Source organism: Balaenoptera borealis (assembly GCF_965194805.1).
Source record: "Balaenoptera borealis genome assembly, chromosome: 11".
NCBI lineage: Eukaryota > Metazoa > Chordata > Mammalia > Artiodactyla > Balaenopteridae > Balaenoptera > Balaenoptera borealis.
In genome coordinates this window covers 17,190,712-17,214,032 of record NC_138868.1, presented here as the reverse complement: position 1 = coordinate 17,214,032, position 23,321 = coordinate 17,190,712, and the positions used below count along the sequence as shown (strand labels likewise).

Sequence of the window (23,321 nt, the reverse complement as noted above, 5' to 3'; positions counted from 1 at the left end):
TGGAAAAACATGGCTCAGAGCCTCAGTAGAGTCTGTCTTGCCACCTCTTGGCAGCCATTTTAGGTCTTTTATCTGAGAAGGATTTCATGTCCATCACTGAGTTTTGCAGATGCTTGCATTTTAAGGTTCTTCAGAGCAGACAAGGACTATTCCCTTCACTCTGCTGCTTCACAGAATCCAGGTTCCACGACTGCCTTATAACAAATTTGTAATAAGTTCTTTTAGGGACTGTGAGTCTAAAGTTTTGCAGGGAGAGGATGGTTATTAAAGCTAGAGCATATTCAAAATTCCATGGGCCAGAAAAGTGTTAGCTTCAAAAGTCTTAGCCCCACATCTTCTGGATTCAGCCCCAATAGGAACGTTCTATTCCAACTTGCCACCGTAGCCCAAGAGCTGAACCTTGGCATGGGACTCAAGCTGTCTCTAAAGTACAAGAACCCCTGGGTTCTCTGAAAGTAGGGCTGGGTCCAGGTCTTTTGATGAGGGCTCCAGTTTTCTCTAAGTAAAAGAGTTCTGGTAGAGAAAAAGTCCCGGGCTTCTGGGCAGAGATTTATCTTATACAGAAATGAAGGAAATGTAGACCAGAGTAGTTTAACTGGGGAGCTCCCTCTACTGGCTCTTTGATAGAAATTCCATAGCAGTCATTCTGCCCTGGCCTGTGGGTAGCAAATTGAGGCATCTGAGCTTCTTGGTGCCTTGAACCAAGGAGAAAATAAGATGTCCTGAGTCATCAAGGGAGATGAAACTCCAAAGACTGGTTTCTTCTGCCTCCTTCATAATTTCATTTAACATTTACTGGGTGCCAACACAGTGCTAAGCATCTTACTTGCATGATCTGATTAAATACTACCACTGCATGAAGCAGCCAAGACCTGGGGAGATTAAATAAGTTCCTGGCATCACCAGAGGCTAGCGGACGCCCCTCAGTGACCTTCATGGTTCTTAGAATTTTCCTGAGAGAGAGAGAGAGAGAACTCAAGAGAAGCAAGGACCAAGGGACAACATGAAATTGGAAGTGAAATGTGTTCTTATCACCTAATTTAAATAGGTCGTATCTGGCTCTAAGATTTCTCCATAAACTTCCTGGATCCTAGAGCATTTCAATCCTGTTTTTTTAAAAATTCAGTACATAAGGCAATTACTTACATAGCAATGCATGTCCAATCTGTGCTCTCTGAAGCCCAGACTGAAGAAAACAGAGTAACTGCCACAGTGGCTAAGAAGAATTTCCATTATGGAGATGAGGCCATTTTAATTTGTGGAACATGTTCACACCTATGTTCTTAAAAATAAAATCCTATGAGGTAGGTAGGGCAGGTAGCAGTACGCCCATTTTGTAAGTTGAGGATTTAAAATACTGAGTGCCGTGTGCCAGATTTCGTTTAGGAGCAAATGGCAGAGTCAAGACCAGAATCTTCACTCTCAGCTTAAGTTTTGACTTTCTGGTTGGTGTTGGTTGAAATTGAGGTCTCAGTTGGGCTTTTTAACCACAGATAATAAAGATTGTGAAAACACCTCCTTGATTTACACACAGATCTTGTCCTGAGTCACTCCTTTCCCTGTTTCAGGTTGGTTCATAATTGAGCTCCCTGGATACAGAGTCATTTGAGAATTGGGAATTACACAAGCCACTTATCTTTTTAAAGTTGGTCTCTCACCAGCCCACATTTTAAAGGTATCTAGGTCCCTGGGAGAATCCCACAAATTATTTCAACTCTCCTGTACCATGCAAAGGTGTAATCCTTTTCACTTCATGCAGGAGAACCTTAAAAGCATTTTTTCACATTGGTTCTTCCTGGGGATTTGAGATACGGGTAAGTTATAGGATTCCCATTCCTCTTTGGGCTGGGTGATGGTTTCCAGCTTCACTTCTGTGTCTCTAAATCTACACAGTGGGACAGTGGTCACATGGGATATTACCTACTTCCCCACCCCTGTCCCAAGACCTCCTACTAGCTACCCCTTTCCCTATAGGCAGAGTGATGTCATAATGGGATCAGAATGGTACCTGATGATAATAACACAGGAGATACAAGAGCAGGCTTTCTGCAGCACCTCCTGAGCAATTGGGCTGTCCCTGTCTTAAACAGAGAGGTTGGGTTAAACACATTTGTCCATAATGTAACCTCCTGGCCCTCAGCTACCAATGGAAGCATCTCTCTCTGATTTGACCTGTTAATAGCACAAACTCTGCTTTGCCAGAAATGTGACTTCTTGATGAATAGTTGGTTCAGATCTGCCAGTTTGGAGTGAACTCATATTTGGCCACCTGTTGGTAAGGCTGAGCATCCCTTTACCTAACTGTAGCCTTGAGCATCTGGCCCTTGTGTCCCTGCCATGATCAGAGAAACTAAAATGATACCACTGAAGGAGAGGAGGGGAGAGCCTGGAACTGAGTGCTCACAGGGAACTGTGAGTGACGGAATGTAGGTTGCTGACACCCTTTCCCTTTCATTCTTGCTGTTGTAGGAGCGCCCGCGACCAAGAGGAGACCAGATGAGTTTTCAAAGCAGTCCTCAAGCACCCAGGACACACCTCATCCTTTGCCTCGTGCTTTCTGCAATGTTGCTGCTCACGTTCATCTTCCTATTAACCCTCGCCATCATCACCCCTTCCTGATCACCATCCTTCCTCCATTCACTCTCCACCCAGCTCTCTCTCTGAGGTGCCCCTCACGGGGGCAGTGGCTTTGCTCTCTCTTTGGCAAGTTCCTCTCTGAGTTATATCCAGATGGCTGACATTAGTTTCCCTCTCTCCTCCCCCTGCCTCATGCCAGAATCAGCCCAGCACTCAGCCCCCAGGTCAGGAAAACCACAGCAAATCCTACCTCTTCCAAAATGAAGCTGCGAGACTCTCTACCAGAGAAGTCACTCTCAATGAAGGTACCCAAGGTATCTGAGAGTGGTGTAATTGAAACCAGATGGAGAGACCAGAAATCCCTTAATCCTAGTCATATATAGTGAAAGAGCTTACTTAGGACTGATTGAGAATATGGGGGGGTGGGTAAGGAGGAGAGAAAGAGAAAGATCCTCAGAATTGGATTGCCCCCCGAATACAGGATGGAATCATCTAGATTTTTTTTCTCCAATTAAATTTGCATTTCATTCTACCACATTGCTATGGCTTCACTCTAGACATTTTCATTTGAGATCCAAGGCTTTTCTTCATGGGTTCTGAGCCACAGGTTCCTGTATGGTGAGGTAAGTGACATTTGCCAGCCCTGTCTAGGATGATTGGTAATGATCTCAGAAACCCAGTGTTCATGAAATAGATCTACCCTGTTAGGCTGTAAGATTTGTCATTTATTGCTTCCTTTTGACCTGAATGCCCTTTGGGGATCCCAGCCCTGACACAGACATTGGTCCAGACTCACAATGTTAATCTAGACTACAAAACAAAACAGACCCCCAGGATTAACCCAATCAGAATTTGTTGAGGTCAGAGTGCTCTCTTTTTCACAATCACTTCAAAAAGCATGGTTCTTGGAAAACCCACTATATTTTCTCTCCCCTAATTTTATTTCCACTTTTAGGGGTAAGCTAGAACCAATGGAAGATGCCAGGTTTTCACATGTGAGCTGAAGGTCTCTCGTCTCATGAAAAGATTCAGACTCAATTCATTACTTAACTCATAGTCTTGCCAGTAAGTACAAAAAACTGGCCAATCAGTAGACATGTTAGTCCATTCTTCCACTGTTCCACTGCCTACATTTATTGGACAAGGAATTAGAGATGCAATACCCATTTTTTACTGTTGGACTATCAGATATAGCGATCCAAGTCTAGCAGACCAGCAGCTAATTTCAAGGCTGCTTTAATAGTGAAAGGATAAAAAGTTCAGCTAATTCAGATACACTAGACACCCCCCCACCCCCGAAATGAATTTGTGATTGAGGTCTCTCTGCCCACTGAATTCAGGTGGGTGGTCCATCAACCACAAGATTAAAGCCAGACCCACGCAGCTATCTTGAAGTACCCCTCACATTATCCAAATGATCCAAAGCTCTGATCCTTTTCTATTCTCATGATCCAAAGCTCTGATCCTTTTCTATTTAGCCTCTGCTAAACTAAAGCACTCTGGTATCCCGAGCCCCACCCCACCCAACTGCTTCAGCCTCAGCCCCCTATCATGTGCTTGCTCTGGCTTTCTTGTCTTTGCTTAGATCCTCACCATGTAACCCACTCTAGATACTCTTGGGCGACCCTCTAGGTCCCCATTCTCCCAAAGGTGCTTTTCATCTGGTGAGGCATGGGAAAACCTATCATCTGGTTCTCCAAGCAGTTAGAGTGGCATAGGGTGGGGAGGAGGGCATTTGAAAGAGCTTGCTTCTTGATAATGGAGGTGTGCAAAGAGCAGATATTGTCTTAACTGTTGTGATATTGAACATTGCCATTGCTTTCAGGTAGATAGAGAGTTGAGATTTTTGAGTGCTGTTGGCAACAAAAGAAAAGGGAGGGGCTGGAATTCTAGTCACTTTCCTTCAGCATGCAAGTGATCCTTAAAAATATCACCCGCAAACCTCCAAATGCGCTGGTTGTAAGAAGTGTTTTCCAAGACCAAATGTACCTCTTGATCAGGGTAAGTGATGAAACGTGTACTTAACAGAGGAAGGGGATGGTGGAATAGCTTGTATAATGCATGCTGTGGCTTATCTCCCCTACCATGCTAATGGCTTGGCCTCTAAAGTTTCCAGAATCAGGAAAATGATCAGGGATGCCAGTTTCTAAAAGTGTGAAGGAGGACCCAGATGACTAGCCAATCCAAATGCAGATTTACTGCTGTTCTCACCTTCAAACAGCTTTCTTGGGAGACTGGACTGGGGAGTTCCTAACTCCTTCCTGGTACCACCCATGGGACTTCCTCAGTGGAGGGGGGAAACATGGTTGGGTGTAGCAGCCTGAATGGACAGAAAGTTCATTGCATCTCTACTTTACACTGGCTGGCTTCAGACAAATCCCTTGAGTTTTGGTTGAGGCTGAACGAGCTGGGACTTTTGTTGGTAGAGAGTGGGGGGTCTCTTCTCATAGGCAGAGAGCCTTGTCAGGGTGGGAGGGGGTATCATATTGGAGGAATAAATCAATTTCATTATTTAGGTTACTGCTGAGAAAGTCCCAGACATCTCTAATTCCTAATGATGGAGCCTAGAACTGGTACATAAAAGACCAGATATTGGAATAGAAGCAGCATGATAGAGTGATGTGGGCATGAGTATGGGAGCCACACAAATATGAATATGATCAGTTAGAGCCCTAATTCTACAACTTCAAGCTCTAAGACTTTTGCACAAGTCACTTAAATTGTCTGCTTTCCATTTCCTTAGCTTTAAAATGGAAAAAAAAAAAAACTAATATTCTGGGAGTGATTTATGTGCTCAACAACCTAATGGGGTAGGTAACATTACTATAGTGATACCCATAAAATTGCCCTTTAAGTATAAGATCATTCATGTAAAAGTAGCCAGCATAGTGTCTGGCACATAATAGGTACTCAAAAACTATTGGTTTATTCTCCCCCTACCCTGTCCCTTACTTAGGCCAAAATAGTTCTGTTCCCTGATGGAGACATCTTTAGGCCAAGAGGAATCTCTTTCCTGGACTTCTTCCCTGATAGTCTCCCCTTGGTTGATTTCCTGAGAGCTGGATTTTTTTTTTTTTTTTTTTTTCCTCTTGCAAACCCAGTACTTTACCTACTGGCATTTTTCTTGGTGCTCGGAGAGGAGACAAGAGACACAGGCGGGACATTTCTTGCCTTCACTGACCCTGAAAGAGAGGAGACTCAGTTCTTTTCAAGGGCTTTGTGACAGCAGCCTACCCCACAAGCCCTCTGGGAGAGCATTAGGGGAAATGAGTCCTCCTCAGGCTTGGGGTGCCCAGGGACAGCTTGGCAGTGCAGAAGGCGGTTTTCATCTTGGACAGGTTCCACGTCAGTCTATTAATTCCCTGGGTCCTTAGCTTGACTGCTCAGACAGGAATTGGGCACCACAACCCTTAGCAAAGAATGGCGGGACAGCTTGAAAAGCCAAGGTCACCGGCTCCAGTCCAGGCCTGTACCAAGAGACCTGACTGATGTGTAGGAAAACTGCAGATGCTGTCTGTGGAGGACTAACTTTCTGCAAATGTTTCTGCTGAGCTTCCTAGGCACCCCCTGGCCCCCAGTGTAACCAGTCAGCTTGATTAGAGTAGCAAGACAGGGACAGGAAAGAGGGGGTCCCCTTCTGGGGGCACGTGGGAAGGAGCACAGACATTGAGTCCAGCAGCCCTCCAAAGTTGGATTAGTGTAATTTTGGTTGCTGCTCTCAAAAGTTTTGAGATGCAGGGTCTGAGCACATTTCTTCAATTTCCAACTCTGCCTCTTTTTTTAGGGTTACACACAGGGTTTGCTGAAAGCTGTTAGGGGCCCCCAAAGTGATCTTGAATGAGGCTGCCTTGGCCTCAACATCAGACACAATAGCACCCAACCACCACACAAAGCACAGAAACAGAAAGCAGGTCACACAATTCTAAATTGTCTCTTCTCTATATAGTGTATGTAGTCTATATAGAAACTGTATGGTTACCTGAATTTGTTTATACATACCTAGTCTCATATCTCTAAAAACATACCTACTCTGTGCCTTTAAAAGCATACTTGGCCTGACACTTTCATTAATCCAACAAGACTTCACTGAAACACATGATGGGGAAGCTTTCCTGTCCATTGGGCCACATCTGATGATCCCATGTGATAAGCCATGTTCAGTGCAAGAACCCAGGCGGACTCCGTCTCATTGAGTTTCTTCTGACTGCCCACCTCCCCACTGCAGCGACATTCTCATGTGCATACATACATGCATTCATGGAGCTAAAAATAAACAGCTGCTGATGGGCTACCAGAGGGTGTCCTCCATGCGGAGCAGCCGTCCTCTGTCTCCCTTTTGTAGGCAAAGCTTAAGTCACAGACAGGAGTTGAGGGTACAGGACGGGCTTAAACTTAAACCAAAATCTCTTAAGATCACACTGATTAAAGGTCAGCCCCATGATCACTCTCTCCCAGGCCTTGTGCCCCAAATCCTAGTGGTAACCTCTGGAAAATTGTTTATTGGCACAAGGAAAATCATTGACAGGGAACGTTGATAATTAAGGTTGATAAAGGAGATGGACCGGGCATCAGGGCACGATGTAAATAGCTCTCTGCTTTCCGGTTTTCCCCCTTCTCGAGGCAGAAGTTATGCGAGGTGGATCTGGGATGCTGTGTGTATTTGGGGAGGGTGATCTGTGTATGTGATTTTGTTCAAACCTTCCAATCTGCAAAAATTCTTCCCACCTCCATCACATCCCCAATCAATAAACCCTCTGTCATGCTGAGATGTGGCATGTCTTCTGCTGAAAACCTCAGATTCAGATACAACACACACTGAGACACACACACACACACACACACACTTTGTCACTCTCATGAAACAAGCTCCTTTCAAACTGGTTTAAAAATAGCACTAATCCATTCAGCTCATTTTTCAGGGGCATTATTTTAAGAAGAAAAATAGAAGATCCCCTGGTCTGTGAGAGGCAGAAAGGGTAAAGCGTCACCTAGTCTTAAAAAGTCCTGGTAATGTCGCTAGAGACTAAGCCTTTGCAGTCTTTGTTCAATTTTCTCCTTCTACCTTTCAACAAAAGTTGTTTATTCGCTAATACCCTGCCATCTGGGTATTTATAGAGGTGGGTTTCCTTTCCGGGTGGTGGCGCGAGGGCAAAGCTGCAGCAGCAAGCCCTCCCGGTCCCTCGCCTCTCCGTCCGCTCTCCGCTCCCCCCGCCCTGCCTGGAGCACAGACTGGAGGCCGGTGGATTTGTGAATCAGCTTTCCCCTCCCCCACACAGAGGAGCCCCTAAACGCTGCTGGCCATTTGCAAAAGGCTGTGTGTATGTGTGTGTTTAACGGCAGGTTTATTTTTTCCTGCTCTGGGAGTCTGTCTGTCTGTAACTTGGATGATTGCTCTCTGGGAAGCTGTAGCTGTCTGATTCCGTGGGCGACCGAGCAGGATGCGTGGGCGCAGGAAACAGAAGAGGGAAAAGAAGGAGGGAGGGAGAAAAAGGGAGCAGGAGAGAGAGCGGGAGCCTTAGAATCTGTTACTTGCGTCACTCGAGGAGCCGGGGCTATCTGCCCGACAAACACAGAATTAATCCGAGTTATAGCCATAGCTGTCTCCGCTACAGCGGCCAGCTGCGAAAGGGCGGGGAAAGGACGCTCGCTCCGCGTCTGTGCCGAGCCGAGTTTGCGCCGGGCGTTTGGGGAGGGGGCTGTCCTGCTGGGCAAGCCCTCGGGGCCCCGCACGCCCGGTGCACACCAGGCTGCAGCCTCCTCTGCAGCTGCCCAGCCCAAGCCTCGGGTGGCGCCCGCCTCGCTTGCTCAGTGGCTGCGCCGAACACAAAGCGCTGTCTCCGAGCAGAAGCCTCTTCTCGGCTGAACCAGACCCACCAAAGAGGAGAATCTGCACGTGACGTCAGTAGCTGATGACTGACGCAGACTGGCAAAGGAGACTCAAGGCGGCTGCTCCGTGCTGCCTTCATGAGTCTATTTTCTCCAACCCCTTCGTAGTGAATTACTAGAACGCAACACACATACACACATACACACACACACACATACACACACGTAGCCTTCAAAATATACATTTCCAAAGGCGGTGTGTTGCAAACACAGCGCGATTTTGCAAAGCATGGGTGGGAAACGTGGGAAGGGTATGGAGGAATTTTTTTTTTCTTTCCTCATTTGGGAATATCCAGCGTGGACAGCGTTAGACTCTAGAGCTTTCTTGGGACGCTTCTCTGGGGAAGGGGCCTAAGCAAACCCCCCCCCCCTTTCCCCAGCATGTAGGGAATCTGGTCAATGGAGACATGAAGCTCTAAAAGAATACATCCACTCCAAAGGCTTCTGCTCAGGGAGACAGCGAGGAGCTTGCAACAGGCAGAGGCAGATGGGAGTTAATGGGAGGGAGGGAGAATATAAGCAATATTTGCGTATTTTTCTGCTTTGAAAAACATCATCTGCAGTAATGCAAGTGAGTGTGGTGGGGAGGGGAGGGGGCGCTTAATGCACATTTAATGTTTTGGACGTAACGTTCCAGCGAAATGCCTTTGTGTGTGGAGGTTTTTTCAGTACTTGCTAAAAATAGCATCAGTGTTTGATCGTGTTCCAGAAATAGACCGAGGGCTGCACTGGGATAAAAAGCCAGCGCGGGTGGAAGAAAACCTGGACATCACCGCATTCCCCCCCCCCCGCCCCCAACTATGTCTGGAAATTAATTGTTGGATTTTTCCTCTCCCCTCTCCTGTCTCCCTCTCTCTCTCCACTTTCTCTTCCCTCCCCCTATGTTTCTCTTTCTCTCTCTTAAGGAGTTCCCGTTTGGGTAAGTAATATTATGTCATGTGCATGCCGCAGACTGTGAGTATTAGCTGAGGCTGACTTTGTGCATGCTCTGGGGTTCTTTTTGGCTGCCTTTCACCCCTTTCTAAAGAGAAGGGTGGGACTGAGTAGGGGGTGAGGGGTATAGCTGTGTTTGTGCATAATGAATTTTGGGCTGCATGAAAAGGAACTAAAAGGGGAAATTCTTGCTGAGCCGGGAATCACCCTGACCAATCTCTGAATCAATAGCTGCAACTCTCTCTCTCTTTATGGGTCGGCGCTGTTGAGCCCGGTTCTCTCGACTGCCCCCCTCCCCTCCCCTCCCCATTTTCTCTGTCTTAAAGGGTGTCCAGATACGACTTAATGGGCCATCTCTCTGCGAGATTAATGGAGACGATGCGATATAGATTAAAATTGCGTGGATGGGGCTGGGAGATAAAGAGAAGGAAAAATCCCTATTCCTCTGACAAACTTCCCTGCTCGCTGTGGTCCGGGAGCCCGAGGACCGCGACCCTGGCTGATCCCGGCTGGCCCAGGGTGCGGTAGCTGTCCATGGAAGGCAGGTGCTGAAAATTCCTAGGTCCTCGGCGAGTTCAGCTCCGAGCGCCAGGGGGCGGGGTTGGCGCCAGCTGCGGACAGCCCCGCCCTGAATGCAGAAGAGGGATACGGAGAGGAGAGGGTTAAGGATGTTCAAAGGGGATAGTCGTGACTTCGGCGAGAGCTTTGGGGGAAAAGGAGGGGTGAGTGGGAAGGAAAGGAAAAAAAATTTAAAGGAGGGGGAGCAAAGTGTTAGATTCGAGGATGAACCAAGGCCCAGCGCTCCAGGAACCGCAAGCCGGTGGTTCACCGGCTTTCTCCGCAGAGGCCAGGCACTATCTGGGTCTCCATTCCCAGGCGCCCGCACCTTCCCGCCAGTGGGTTTGAAAGATTTCTCTCCAGTGATGGTTACTTTCAAAATAAGAGGCTATAGGTTGCTTTATTCGGACCCTCGTAGCTGCCACTTCATGCCCCCACGTTCCCACATTCTGCAGTTCCCGGGAGGTGTGTAAGGATGTGTCTGTGCGTTATGGCATTTTTCTTACTATTCCCCTTCCTTCGCGTCCTAGTCATAGGAGCCCCAAATGAGTTGGTGGAACGAATGAATTAGAAGCCAAAACACAGGAGTTGCTGGTGCGATGCGCAGAAAATCCAGGCTTGGGAACATCGCACGGCGCCATAAAGCCACAAGCCAAAGGGTTTCTGAAAACCGGCTCTAAAGGAAACTGGGGAGGGGGGTGGGGTTCTTCTCCAAGTTCCCAAATGTTATTGGAGAGCCCATCAACTCCCTGGGGTTATGGGGCTGACCCAGAGTGAGACTCATTGCAGTCAGCTCCCGATACTTTGGCCAAACATGTAGCCAGACAGGTGAGGAGGGAGGAAGGTTATCAGAGGCCAGAGGGGGGATGAACATCACGCGCGCACACAAAGACATTCATGCTGATTAACTCCTCGGGGAGAAATAATAAAAATGCACCCTCAAATTGGCCCACAAGGGTGGGCTGTAGACAGTGGGAGGGGGGAATGAGGCAATCTTGTAGAGCTGCAGTAAGCTTGTGCACATGCAGGGATATTTTCTATATACCTGTAATAATAACTTAAAAAAAAAAAAAAGGACGGTGAGGTAAGTATCTGCGGGGGCTAGCCTTCAAGTGAAAGAGGAGGAGAGCCTAGTACTCTCTGCTCCTTAAGCCCCATCCTAGTCCACTAACAGCCTATGGCTTTAGTGGCCTGACCCCGCACTCAGGGCACCCGAGGCGCAGCCCTGGGGTGCGAGGTGGGGATCGAGTTATGTTTACTTCAGAAGCAGTCCCTCTTTGGGTAGATTCCCTGGCTGAGACTGAGTATTCGTCAACTCATAATAGTAACAAGGGCTGTTACTGATGTTGCGGAGAATAACACAAGTAACTGCAACCCACACTTTGTCTTGACAATTCAGCTCAAACCAAAGCTGCTCGCAGCCTCTCGGTCCACCCCTCGGCCTCCTCGTCATTCACCCGGACCCACTCATTCCCTTTCCCAAGCCTCGCCCCTCTCAGCCCCACAAGTTGCGTGGTTGTGTTTACAAATTCTGCCACATTTGCAAAGGCAAGAGCTGGGGGGCGGGGTGTTGGAGGGATGGCAGAGCAATAACACATTTGCAACACGTGGAGTGGTGGGAAGGGGGGTCCAAGGGTCATTAAGGGGGAAGGGAGGACGCCCCTTGTCCTCACTGCCCCCCGTCCCCCCCTCCTCATAGCTTGGCACAAAGCACAAGTTTACCCTCGAACTGGATCCTATTAAATAATTCAATGGTAGCGGTGTAATTTTGGTTGGAACCAGCACGGATTCCCAAGTCGTGACTGCAAAAAGTGAGTAATGCGCGCTGGCTGCGTCATGGCTCTAGTCACAGTTCATTCCGAACTGAGGAGGAATCGTGACTTCGCCTGGAGACGTCCCCTACAAGGGAGACGGCGGGGCGGGGGGGCAAGCCACTGGGGACGGAGGTGGGGGGAAAGACCTATCCAATGAAAACCGCGGCCAGGGGGACTTTTGAACTCCGCCGCTCGCTGTCTGGCTCTCCCCTCTCGGCCCGGTGCACCTCCCTCCGCCCCCCTCCCGGCCGGCGCGCTCGCTGGCGCGCTCGCTCGCTCTCCCGCTACCCGACGAGTCCTCAACAAGTTGGAGGAAGGCAGGAACGCAGGGGTTAAGCTCGGAAAGCCGCAATTACCAAGATCGTGACCCTCCCACACAGTACAGTAACTTATATACTTACCTGGAAGAGCCTGCTTTGCCGCTGGGCCAACACCCGTGGGGGGCGGGGAAGGGCGGGAGGGGAGCGGGCCGGTTGGAGAGGGCTCCTTCAAGCTGGCTGCAGTGTGGACCGGACCGGCGCGCTCCAGGGCCCTCGGGACCCAGGTAAGGAGAAGGGGCTTGGTGCACAGGTCGGCCGGCGGTCGGTAGGCTCAACGGTCGGCTGAGTAGAACTTTTTTTCCCCAGTGGCCCGCACCGCAGCGGCGGCGGTCGCGGACTGTGGAGCCCCCTCTGGCGCGGCGGACGCGCCGACGCTCGGAGGCTGTGTGCGTGCGTCTGTCGGTCGCCGAGCTGAGGGGATGCCGTGGGAGGGTGGGTGGGTAGCAGAGCTGCCGGAGGGAGATGGGTGCGCGGAGGGGATGGGCTGACAGAGACTTGGAGACAGTCTAGATATGTTTTCTCTGGGCAAGCTGAACAAGAGTGTGCGTGTGCGCCCGCGCCCGCCCGCACGTCGATTCCATGGTGGCAAAGAACAAATATGGCAACTTTCCCCACCCCCCGCCCAAGTTCTTGCAATGTTTGCAGCATCCTTCTTAGACTGAATTTTTCCCCACCGGGGGCTACCGTTGGGGAGGGAGGTGGTCCGAACGTTCCTTTGCTCAAACCCTTCTCGGAAGATGGAGCGGGGGGAGGGGGGAGGGGAGGAAGACAGGACAGGGGAAGGGTGGCGCTGCACTGGGAAGAAGGGCAACCCCTCAAAGTTTGGATACATTGGATGGCGGAGGGGGCCTAAAGGGAGAGAGGGAAGAGGGAAGGAGGGATAACATAGGAAAGAGATCTCCCTCCTCCTTCCACCCTAGTCTCCCTTCCCCTCCCCTCTCCTTCTTCCTGCAGAGGCTGGAATCTCCCGACGTTGTGGGAGCCGGTGGTCAGTGAGGGGCTCGCCTCTTGTTTTTCCCCTCAATATTCTGCAGAATGGGTAGGGAGTGGGGGGCCGGCTGCAGCAATTAAAGGGCACACGGGGCAAGTGGGCCACACACAACATCTAGACGGGTTTGGGGGAGGGTACGGGGGGAGGAGCTTCACCATTCCTATTGAGCATTCAGAACTTTGGGGGGGGTTTGAGACATCCTCATTTTGCTAGAAATAGGCTGCTAGCGTGCAGTTTGGGTATATTTTATGTTCATCTTGGCCTGTCATTTTACGTCTGAATGTTCTGGCTTCGGTCCTGTTGGGAGAGGTCGCTCTCTTGAACCCCCCCTCCCCCTTGCCCAATATCTCACGCCCTCCCCCTCACCTGGGCTGGAATGGGGGCAGGGGGATTGGCCGGATTTTTTGCAACAACAATATTTTAACGTGTTCCAGTCTGGGTTTTGTTAAATAATTAGAAATGGAAATATTTTTTTCCTCCCTCCCCTTTCTGGGAAAAAAAAAAAAAGGAAATGTGAGCTCTCTCCTGATTGGTGGGTGACGATTTTAGTCCGCACCAATGAGCTGGCGGCCTCGTCTGTATTTATTTAGTGCTCTGGGGGAGTTTTTCTCTTTACGCAGCGCCTGTAGTCACGGCTGGAACCTCTGTTGGGGGACTAGGAGGGACAAGAGGGGGTTCAGGGAGAATCCGAACTGTACCTGTTCAGAGATCCGCGACATTGCAACCGGGGCTGGCGGAACCCTGATAGGGGAAAGAGGATGATAGGACAGATAGGCGGGGAGGCTCGGGGTGCTGGGGTACGGGAGAGGGGTGGAGGCTGGGCGCCGGGATCCCTGGTCCCCCTCCGCGCTCCTCCTCTCGCTTTCCACACACCTAGCTCGAGGCTGTGCGGACTGCGTTGGGGGATCGCGGACGGTGTGGAGAAATGGAGGGATGGTCGGGGGGCTCCGAGAGGGGCGAGAGCGGGGCGGGCGGCGCTCGGGGTGGAAGGCTGAGCCGCGTTGGAGCGCGCTGGGGAGACCCAGCCTGCTCGGCTCCGGGGTTCGGAGACATCCTGGGCTGAAGGCGGCGGCGGCGGACCGAAGAAGCCAGCAGACTCTGCCCTTCGCGAATCTTTTTGCGGTCTGGGCTTGCTGTACATAACTCAATAGCCGGAAGCCCTTACCCCAAAAAGCATTCGCGGAGGGCGCACTCGTCGAGAAGACTGCAGCCACCAGCGATCGCCGAAGTCCGCACCTTCCCGAAGCGGCTCGGTCCGAGCCTTTCCCAGCCCTCTCCCCGTTTTCCACGGAAGAATCAATCCTTTCCCTCCCTCCCGTCCTTCCCGCGCTCCCTGAGGCTTTGGTCGCCCGCCTGTCCTCCGCGAAGGTCCCCTACCCCCAACTTTTTAGTCGACTTTGTATCACAGGGGGAATCGGAGCAGGCGGTGTGCGTGTATTTTCGGAGAAGTCGGAAGGAGCTAAAATACAATAAAAGTTTACACAAGTTGTGTCTTCCCCCCAACGGCCGCCCACACCCCGAATAACCCCATTCACCCACTGCAGAAAAAGGATCTGGTCTTAGGGCCAAGTCGGCACCTGGACTATGAATCAGTTGAGGACATTTTCTGGTCATTTTTTGACCCTAACGATCCAACTCTGCAATATAGGGGTGGGGAAGCCCTTGAAGGAGGGGCGGAGAGCCCTCAGTGTCCCCTGTCCTAGTGGGGAACGGGGAGGTGAGGCGAGCCGCGGTGACCTGGGTAGCTCCGAAAAAGAGGGAAAACTCCCAGGCACCGCCCGCTCCCCGGAGTCCCTTCTTCCCCTACACCTGCTTCCAACCCAATTTGAGGCGTTTTGCAGCCTCGGGTCCCCCCATCTCGCCTTTTTCAAAACTTAAGTAGCACAGTAGGGGGTAAAACAGGTGAAAACTGGGGAAACCCCCGCAGAGAAGGAGGTTTTGAGAGGTGCGGTTGCACCCGACTCAGAAGCTTAGCAGTAGCTGCAGCAGCCCAGATCTGACCTCTCTAGGTGCCCGTCCTGGGGAGGGAAGCAGAGCTGCAGGATTGGGGATCGTCTGTGGGTCCCCCTCCTCTCCTCCCCTTCCACTCCTTGCAGTCGTGACCACTTCTGTTACAAGTGGCACAAATCAGGCCTTCACCATGCTCTGTGCCCCCGTGCCCTTCGTCAGCTAGAAACACTGCTAGACGCCCTTAGGGGCTGGACCAGAAGGACACACAAACACACGGGCGCCCACAGGGATGGACACGGATAGAGGATGAGTCTAGGGATATGAGAGTCCAAGACCCGAGGGCTGCGAAGCTTCGCATTTTCGGGGAGGGCCTGAATTCCCCCCGCACCCCAACCACCGTTCTTCCAGCAAACTAAGTGCCCACCCTCATTGCCCTCTCCGTTAGCTGAGCACCCAGATTCTACCCTCTCCCGAATAAGGAAAAGGGCTCCGAAGTCCGAGAGTGCTGGACCGAGTCAATCTTTTCTAGTTCAGCCTGCGAGAAGGCTCCGAAGGCGAGGACTCCAAGCTCCAGGGATAAATCAGAGACCCTCTCCCCAGATAAAGGAGATTTTCCCTCCCCGGTTGCGTTTTCTGAAAGAGTAAAAGGGTCCCTAAGATCTGCAAAAGAGATGGAACCAAAGCAAAAGCTCTGGGGGGGTTTCCTCCCTGCCTCTCACCTGGGGCCGTCTGTGGAGCGATAGCTTCGCGGAGGGAGAGGCGTTAAGAGCCAGGCTAGGTTAAAAATAGCTTCACCCCGTGTCCCTTCAGCTCCTCTTTTGTTTTTTTGCTTCTTACATCCCCCTTCTCTCCCCAGCCAGAGAGCCCTCCTCTCTCCAAAAGCCGGAACCTCCACCAGATTTTGGAGAGAGGTGACCTAAGCGAAGTGAACTTGCACGAAATGGTTGAGCATCCTGAGTGCAGGCGGCTCGAGGTTACTGCGCCCCTGGTCCCCTCACTCCTCCCACGAGGTTAGGTGTGGGGCTGGGGCTCCAGAGCCCAGGAGTACCCGGCCGAAGCCGGCGTCGTGCGCGCCCGAGCGAGTCCTCGCCTCGCCTCGCCTCGCCTCGCCTCGCCTCGCCTCGCCTCAGCCAGACAACTGTTGCTGCTTTGAAGCTACTGCTGCTGCAGCACAGCTGCTGGGGCGACCGCACGCCGGGGCAGGGGGCGCTCACTTCTGATCCGGGCCGGGGGGCTTGCTCAGAGGGGTGTCTTATTCCGGGTGGGATCAGAGGAAAGCCCCCCTCCCCTTTCCCTTCACCATCAGTGAAAATTGGTGGCTTTTTGTGCATCTTTCCTTCCCTCCTTAGGGCGGTTGCGTCAGCCTGAGGCCAGTGGGAGTTGGTCTCCCCCTTTCTCCCCACTTTCCCTTTGCTGAGGAAGGAGGGCAAAGGGGGGGCGGAATTTCTTTGAACCCTCAAACTGCTAACGCACACACCTTTTGAAAAAAGCCACATCATTCAGTAAGCCAGGGGCCTGATGGAAACTTCCAGGCGCTTGCATCTGATGCAAACACTAGAGCCCCTAAATTAGGGAAGGAGGTAGCAGCTCGAGACCCTTCCTTACCCCAGTGTGCTTCTCCGTGGGGAGTGGGAAGTGTCCACGGAGTCGCTGGGGATACTTGGTCCCTTGAGCCCATCAACTAACTTAGCTTTTGCCTATGTTAGAAAATCAAGACCAGGGGTGGTCTCTAGAGCTGAGGAAGGGGTGAAGGCACACAGAGCCCCCTCCCTACCACCTGCCCCCTAGTGGCTGGGTCTGGGTGGGGGGTTCTGCATGCTCTCACCCTCAGGCCCACTTTTGGCTGCTCTGCGCCTGCACTGCTTCCCCTCTGCCTCTCCTCTACCTGTGGCTAGAGCCAGGTTTCCTTCTCTTGCCTGGCTCTTTTGCCCCTTCTAGCTTCTTTCCAAGACCTTTGGTTGCTTTGAATCCCTGCCTTAGCTACCTTAGGCTGGAGGCAAAGGAAGGAACTGAGTCAAAGGCACTGGGCACACTTGCTGCAATCGCAGACCAGGACCCTCTTCTCTGTCTCAGGAATTCTCTAGCTGGGGGGCTGTGTAGGCATCTCTGAAAAGCTCTCCTCTTGCTTCAGCTCCCCTGCCTTGTAGCTCTTGGCCCAGTGCACCCCTCTGCCCTTTTCCTTCCCTGTAGCCTCCCTACTCTGTGATTTCCTGCAAAATGTCCCAGCCCCCAAACTCTCCCATTCTCCTTCAGAGCCAGCAAAGTAACCTTGCCCATCTTTGGCCCTTTCAGGTAGTCAAACCTGTCTTGACACCTGGAGGTCTGCATGAGGGGTGGCCACTGAAGGAAGGGGTCTCAGAGGCCACAGGAGCTGAAGAGTCTGGACAGATGATCTCTGGAGTCCCAGGTGAGTGCAAAGATACCTTGGCCCATGGCCCCTTGGCCTGGGCAGTGCATGTACACTCCCCACTTGGTGATGAGACACAGGGAAGCCAGAGATCCAGTGCTTGGGGATGGTCCTCGATGGCTTAGCCTTTGGCAAAGAAAAACATCCATCATACAGGTGATAAGGAGAGACACAGTACACCATGAGGCAGGCCTCTTTCCTGTCTTATCCCCTAGCAGAACTTGAGCCTGGGTGTTTGGAAGCTCCCAAGCCCCCGGTACTGAGGGGTACAGGCCTCCTCAGTGGGGCCCACAGTTGCCTCTCTGTCTCCACGACCTGGGCTATGTCAGCCCTCTCAGGGGCTCGGGAGAGGTGTCGAGTTGAAGGGTCATTTGCTGCTGAGCTTGGTTTCTCTGAGGAAGCCAAAACGTTGAATTACGTCTCCTTAACTGGGGTTCATCATAGGAAAGACAAGAAGAGTTTTAGGTTACTGATTTTTTTTTGAGGGGTAAGGCATTAAACTCTAAATACATTTACTTTTCCTATTAACCAGCAAACTCCTTTGCTCCAGAGTTTTTGTTTAGCTTCCTTTCTGAGCTTGAGAGTCATACTGTGATTCTTATTGGGGAATTCAGTTCAAAGCTAGGCAGAGAATTTTGAAACCCCAGGACTGTTAGATTTGTGAAGTAGGGAGAAAGCGAGCTACCTGACTTATCCTTCACTGTTATGTGAGCAAAATGTAGGAAGCTGCCAGAAATCTTAGATGGAAACTTGAGGCTCATGGTAGAACAGAAGCACATTCCATGGAAGACCTTCAGATTATTGTACAACAGATCTATTAGCTGTATTAATTAAATGACTGCTACATAGATTTTGTGAAATGTTTACATTTTGAGAATGGAATTTAATAATAAGTTAATTGACTGGAATCCCCTATAATCCCACAATTTAAAGTGAGGGTGAGGTCTTCAAATCATTAGCTGAACCTAACTTCTTTTAAATTCTCCTTTCGAATATAAGGATCTGAAGTTTGCAGCATCTGTCTTAGAGCAATAGGGCTGTTGTTCATTCCAAGAGGTTAACATCTCCCCCTTTAATTGATATTTCAATTGCCTTATAGAGAAATCTAAGAAAATAATATGCGGGGGGTGGGATTTTCTTGCCTGAAAGGTAACCTTTTCTAATCACATTTGAAAAATCTATCGATGAGTTAAACCTCAAACTTAGATATAATATGTAGCATGCAAAAGCTGGAAAGAACTATAGCTATACAGACCAATACCTTTATTTTATAAATCAAGAAACAGAGGTTCAGAGAGGTTAAGTGATTTTACCAAGGTCACACAGCTGGGGCTCTAACACAGGTTGTTTATTGTCTACTCTCAGTTCTTCCTTTTTCGCTAAATAATTCTTAGCACTACCAAATAATACCGATAATCCATAAACACAAATTGTAACAGATTCCCTTCCAAAATGACTTGCATTTAGGATGCCAGGGTTCAAAGAAGAGTTTACCTGAAGTTTCTTCTGCTAGCAGTTAGCATTCTGGGGGCATCACTAGGTTAGGCATGGCTCTCCTGTCTCGCCTCTGACATGTTCTAGACCTCAGTGCCTCCACGTTGGCCTCGATCTGCTTAGGAAGTCACCAGCACAAGAAATTTGCTGTGTCACAGAATCTGAGTACTGATCTCTTCCAGTCTCTCCTAGCGTGAAGCAGTTCCATGAGGCCTAAGCCTCTCCCTTATTTCTTTCCTAGGGGTGGCAGTTTGAGTCTCATCCGTCTTGCCTACTGGGCTTGACTGTGAACTGTTAGGAGGGTAGTAAGGCCCAGTGGAATTCTCCCAGGGTTTCCTAATTACTCTACAAGCGAGGAAGGTCCGCAAAAGGAGCTTTCAAACCAAGCAGAGATTCATTTGATCCTTGTCCCTCAGATACCTTTTAGAATGCTGCAGGTCACCTGCTCTTAGGACAGTGGCTTGGCCTGGTCAGTTTTAAGCTTAAGATTTACTGCCCACCCCTAGATCTAACTCCACTATTTCAGCTTTACATATTTCCATCAATGACAGCCATTTTGATGCCATTATTAATCATGTCTTCAGCACATAGGAATAGTAGCCATGCTGGGTGTGCTACCACCAATAAATTATTCTGAGGGCCTTTTACATAGACTCTCCCTGCTGTTTGCTCCCCCACTTCTCTTTCCAGATGTGCACTTACTGGCAACTTCTAACTAGGAAATAGGATCCATTTCTCAGCTTAGAAAGAAACAGATTGGGAGGAAGAAAAATGGAATGAAAGATACAATTAGGTTAAAAAGCAAAACAAGGGGATTGACAAACGGTGAAAAGTGTTAAAAGAGCTAGTTCTATCTGGTCCTGACTACTTAGGTTCATGACCCTGAAAAAGCAACTGTATCCTTCCTAGGCTTCTCTTCTCCATCTATACAATTAGGTGCTTTAGAGCTCAGACCCCTTTTGTTCATTCATTTATTCAACAAATGTTGGATGTTTATTGAGTCCTTACTGTGTATCAGGCCTTACTCTAGGCATCAGAGATGTAAATAAATTATTCTCCCTTTGATAACCTAATGAAGTTATGGACCTTCTTCCCGGAAAACATAACAAAACAAAACAAGAAAAGGAAAGAGAAAAAAGAAAAACACAGATATTCTACATACAGTTTCAAGGAGCTCATGACCTCCCTAGGCTCCATGGGCCCCCAATTAAACATTTTTCACCTAGTTAGTCTCTTAAGTCCTATATTTTACAATATTAAGGTTTGCAGCTTAGGCTGCATCATCAAATCTTGATTTGTAGCTGTCCTTTTTTTTTCCCTAGCAGCACCCTGTTGTATTTTTAATCACGATTTTTGGCCCCCCTTTTTTGTAGAACAAATATTTGGAATTTAGTTAACACTGCAGAAGGCTGAACAGAAAATCAGTAACTGAAAGGCAAAGCAGGCATGGAGCTGAGGGACAGAAGCAGATGAGAAGTTTTAATGACCGAACCTAGCCCGGTCCTGCAGAATTTTGAAGTGACAATCCATCTTATAGGCTAAATGTTCTTGGCAAAGTCTGGTGATTTGGTGGAGTTGGAACAGAGGTTGGTGTTGGAGCTAGACAGTGTAACGTCTCAACATCAGGGCTCATAGCAAAGATGGATTTTCTCTGGTGCTTTTGACCACCAAGGAAAATCAGAACTACACAGGACAGGGGTTCCTTGAGAAGGAAAGGAACAGTCCATTTGTTGCATTATTAGGTTGGTGGACTGGCCCCGCTGGGTTGGCCCTGTTGGGTTGGTAGATTGCTTCTACGTAGCATAGCCAGGGGCTTTATGGCAGGCAGTTATGCTGAGGTCTTCAGTAAAGGAGAAATTGGAAGTCTTTAAGACTCAAAGTGGACATGGAGAGGTCAGTGTGCAAAGGTTCTGCCCTCGTTTCGAGTCTTCCAAACCCTCTTTCTCCCCTGCCCTTAGTTCCCTCAAAATTCCTCCTTGCAATGAGGAAGATCTGACCTTTTTCATTTAGGGTAAAGGGTGTTGTTGTGGACTTTAGTGCTGATCAGGTACTGATGCAAACTTTACTTTCAGGGACAGCTAGATGCTCTTACTCAGCACTCCCAGGGTGAACAGCTGTGGAAGGCACTGCTGGGAGATGACCTGGGAAGTGGAAGGTCTGGATTAGGATCTGAATTTGTAAAGACTTTGTGATAGATTGTGGGAGGAACTGGTGAAGTGTGTGAATTTCTACTTAGGCAAGAAAGCAACAGATTGCTGCTCCTGAGGCTAAAGGATAGAGAGATCCATCAAAATGCAAACTAGTCATTTCCATTTTCTCAATTTCCTTATCTGCAAAATGGGAATAACAATAACAACCATAAGGTTCTGGTGAGGATTAAATAAGATTATGCATGTAAAGAGCTTCATACCTACTCAGTGCTCAATTAATGTTAGTTGTTGTTATTATTATGTTTTGGTTTTTTTTTTTTTTTTCCTGCCTGACACATATAGCAATGGCATATAAGGCTTAGATCATGGAATCAACAGTCATAGGACCAGAGATAGTCCCTGAGCAACAGACAAAAGATAATCTTTTCTGAAAGCATCTGTCCATTTGCTCCATAGCCTGCCAGTGCCCAGGATTACCCGGCTGGGAGCAAATCAGAAGGGCTGATAGGAAAATCTGTTTCTCTACTTGATGCGTCCCTACACAAAGATTAGCTCTTTGTAGTTTCCTTACCCTTTAATTCCTTGCTTTCAAGTTCTTTTTTAAATCTATTGAATTTAATCACAATTGTTTTTGCAAATCATTCCCTTTTTCTTTCTTTTTTTTTTTTTAACTTTTCGATCAGGGAGAAAAAATGATTCACCTAGAATACTTACCATTCACCTTTTACTTTCAGCTTATATCCAGTCCTAAATTTTCAGTTTAGGTGATTCCCACCAAGGAAAGAGTAAAGGAACAATAAAAGGGCAACAGGGCAAGAATAGATAACACTATTTGCTGTTATCAAGGATGTTTCCTCTTTCCTTTTCGCACATATATTGTCTTCGTTTTTTCCTTCCGCCAGCTTCACTTTTCATGGTCTTATAAATCTTTCTGTCTTCTCTTACCGCCCCCCGCCCCACAAAAAAAAAACCTTTGCTCTCTTCCCTTTGATTCACTTCACTTGTCCTAGCAGGCATTTCATTTAAGTCTTGGCTGAAAACTGCAGGGTGATTATAGGAAGACTCTGATGAGGTCGCTACATTTTCTGAGTAACACTAGAAAAAATGGGCCACGGCTACCATTTGTACCCCCCAAACCTGCAGAGTACATCTGAGGCCATTCCAAAAGATGTTTTTGTTTACTTTTTATGTATTTTATTTAAATTTCTTAAAAACAGGCTCCACAGAGAAGGCATTTTCTGCATTTTCCCCAGAGGCTACCGATCAACTCTACTCAATGACTTTTCTTCTCTTTTTAAAAAATTTTACTAAAAAGCTCAGGGACATGTCAAACGCAATCTACATAGTAGTCCTTGCCCTCTCTTCTTTGCAGCCTTTTAAGGGGCGGATAAAAGCAGCATAATTTGAGCAAGCAGTGCAACCTCATGGTCCAGAACCATGGGCTTTGAGGCCATTGAGATCTAGGTTAACTTGTTGGTTCTGCTCTTTTCAGCTGCGTGCCCTTGAGCAAGTTATCTCTCTGAGTCAGTTGTTTCATCTGTAAAATGGGAATATTCAAGTACCTATTTCATAAGGTTGTTGGGAAGATGAAATGAGATGTCAGTAAACACACCATCTGGTACTTCAGGCGTGTAGTATGCACTCGGCCAACATGAACTGTTAGTGTTAAGACAGGTCCCTGCAGACCCAGGGTCTAGATAGAGTCCTGGACTGGTTGGAAAAGTTGAAATAGGAATAAGGAAGCAGGTAACGTCACTAGGAGTCATGAGGTGGGAGAGGAATCTAAAGTCAAGGAGTGTTGGGATCATACTGAGATTTTCCAGGAGTGAATTGGGCTGGGAACTGGTCTGGAGCTGAACAAATAGTCATAGCCTCTAAGGAGAGCCGTCATTCAAGCTGCAATGATTTATACCACATTGACCCTTTATCTCCACAGGCAAATTACTTAGACTGACCCTGTAAAAAGTCATGATCCCCAGGACTGACCCCTCTTTAAAGCCCAGATCTTAGGTTAGTAGAAAAAAAAATCAACTAAAGAAATAGTTTCACTATTTATTTCAAGTTGGAGTAAGTGATTTTTTTTTTTTTTTAATTAAAGGGTCTCTTTTACCCTTTGAACTTGTGGCAAGAATACTGGGTTAGATACAAGAAAAAGAGCAGAAAACCCGCTTGCCAGAGATGGGGTTCTATGAACCAAAATGAAATTGTCTGAGAAGTTCTGTAATTCTCAGCTGATTAGGG

General features: G+C 48.7%; 1 long non-coding RNA gene across 2 annotated transcripts in view; it reads left to right on the top strand.

The window, feature by feature from the left end:
• Positions 1 to 9,395: 9,395 nt before the first annotated feature.
• Positions 9,396 to 23,321, top strand: part of LOC309606584 — a 64,804-nt gene continuing 50,878 nt past the window's right edge. For both annotated transcript variants that reach the window (XR_014231963.1, XR_014231964.1), the window contains exons 1-2: positions 9,396 to 12,312; positions 17,322 to 17,436. This is a non-coding gene — a long non-coding RNA (uncharacterized lncRNA). The remainder of the gene's footprint in view (positions 12,313 to 17,321; positions 17,437 to 23,321) is intronic.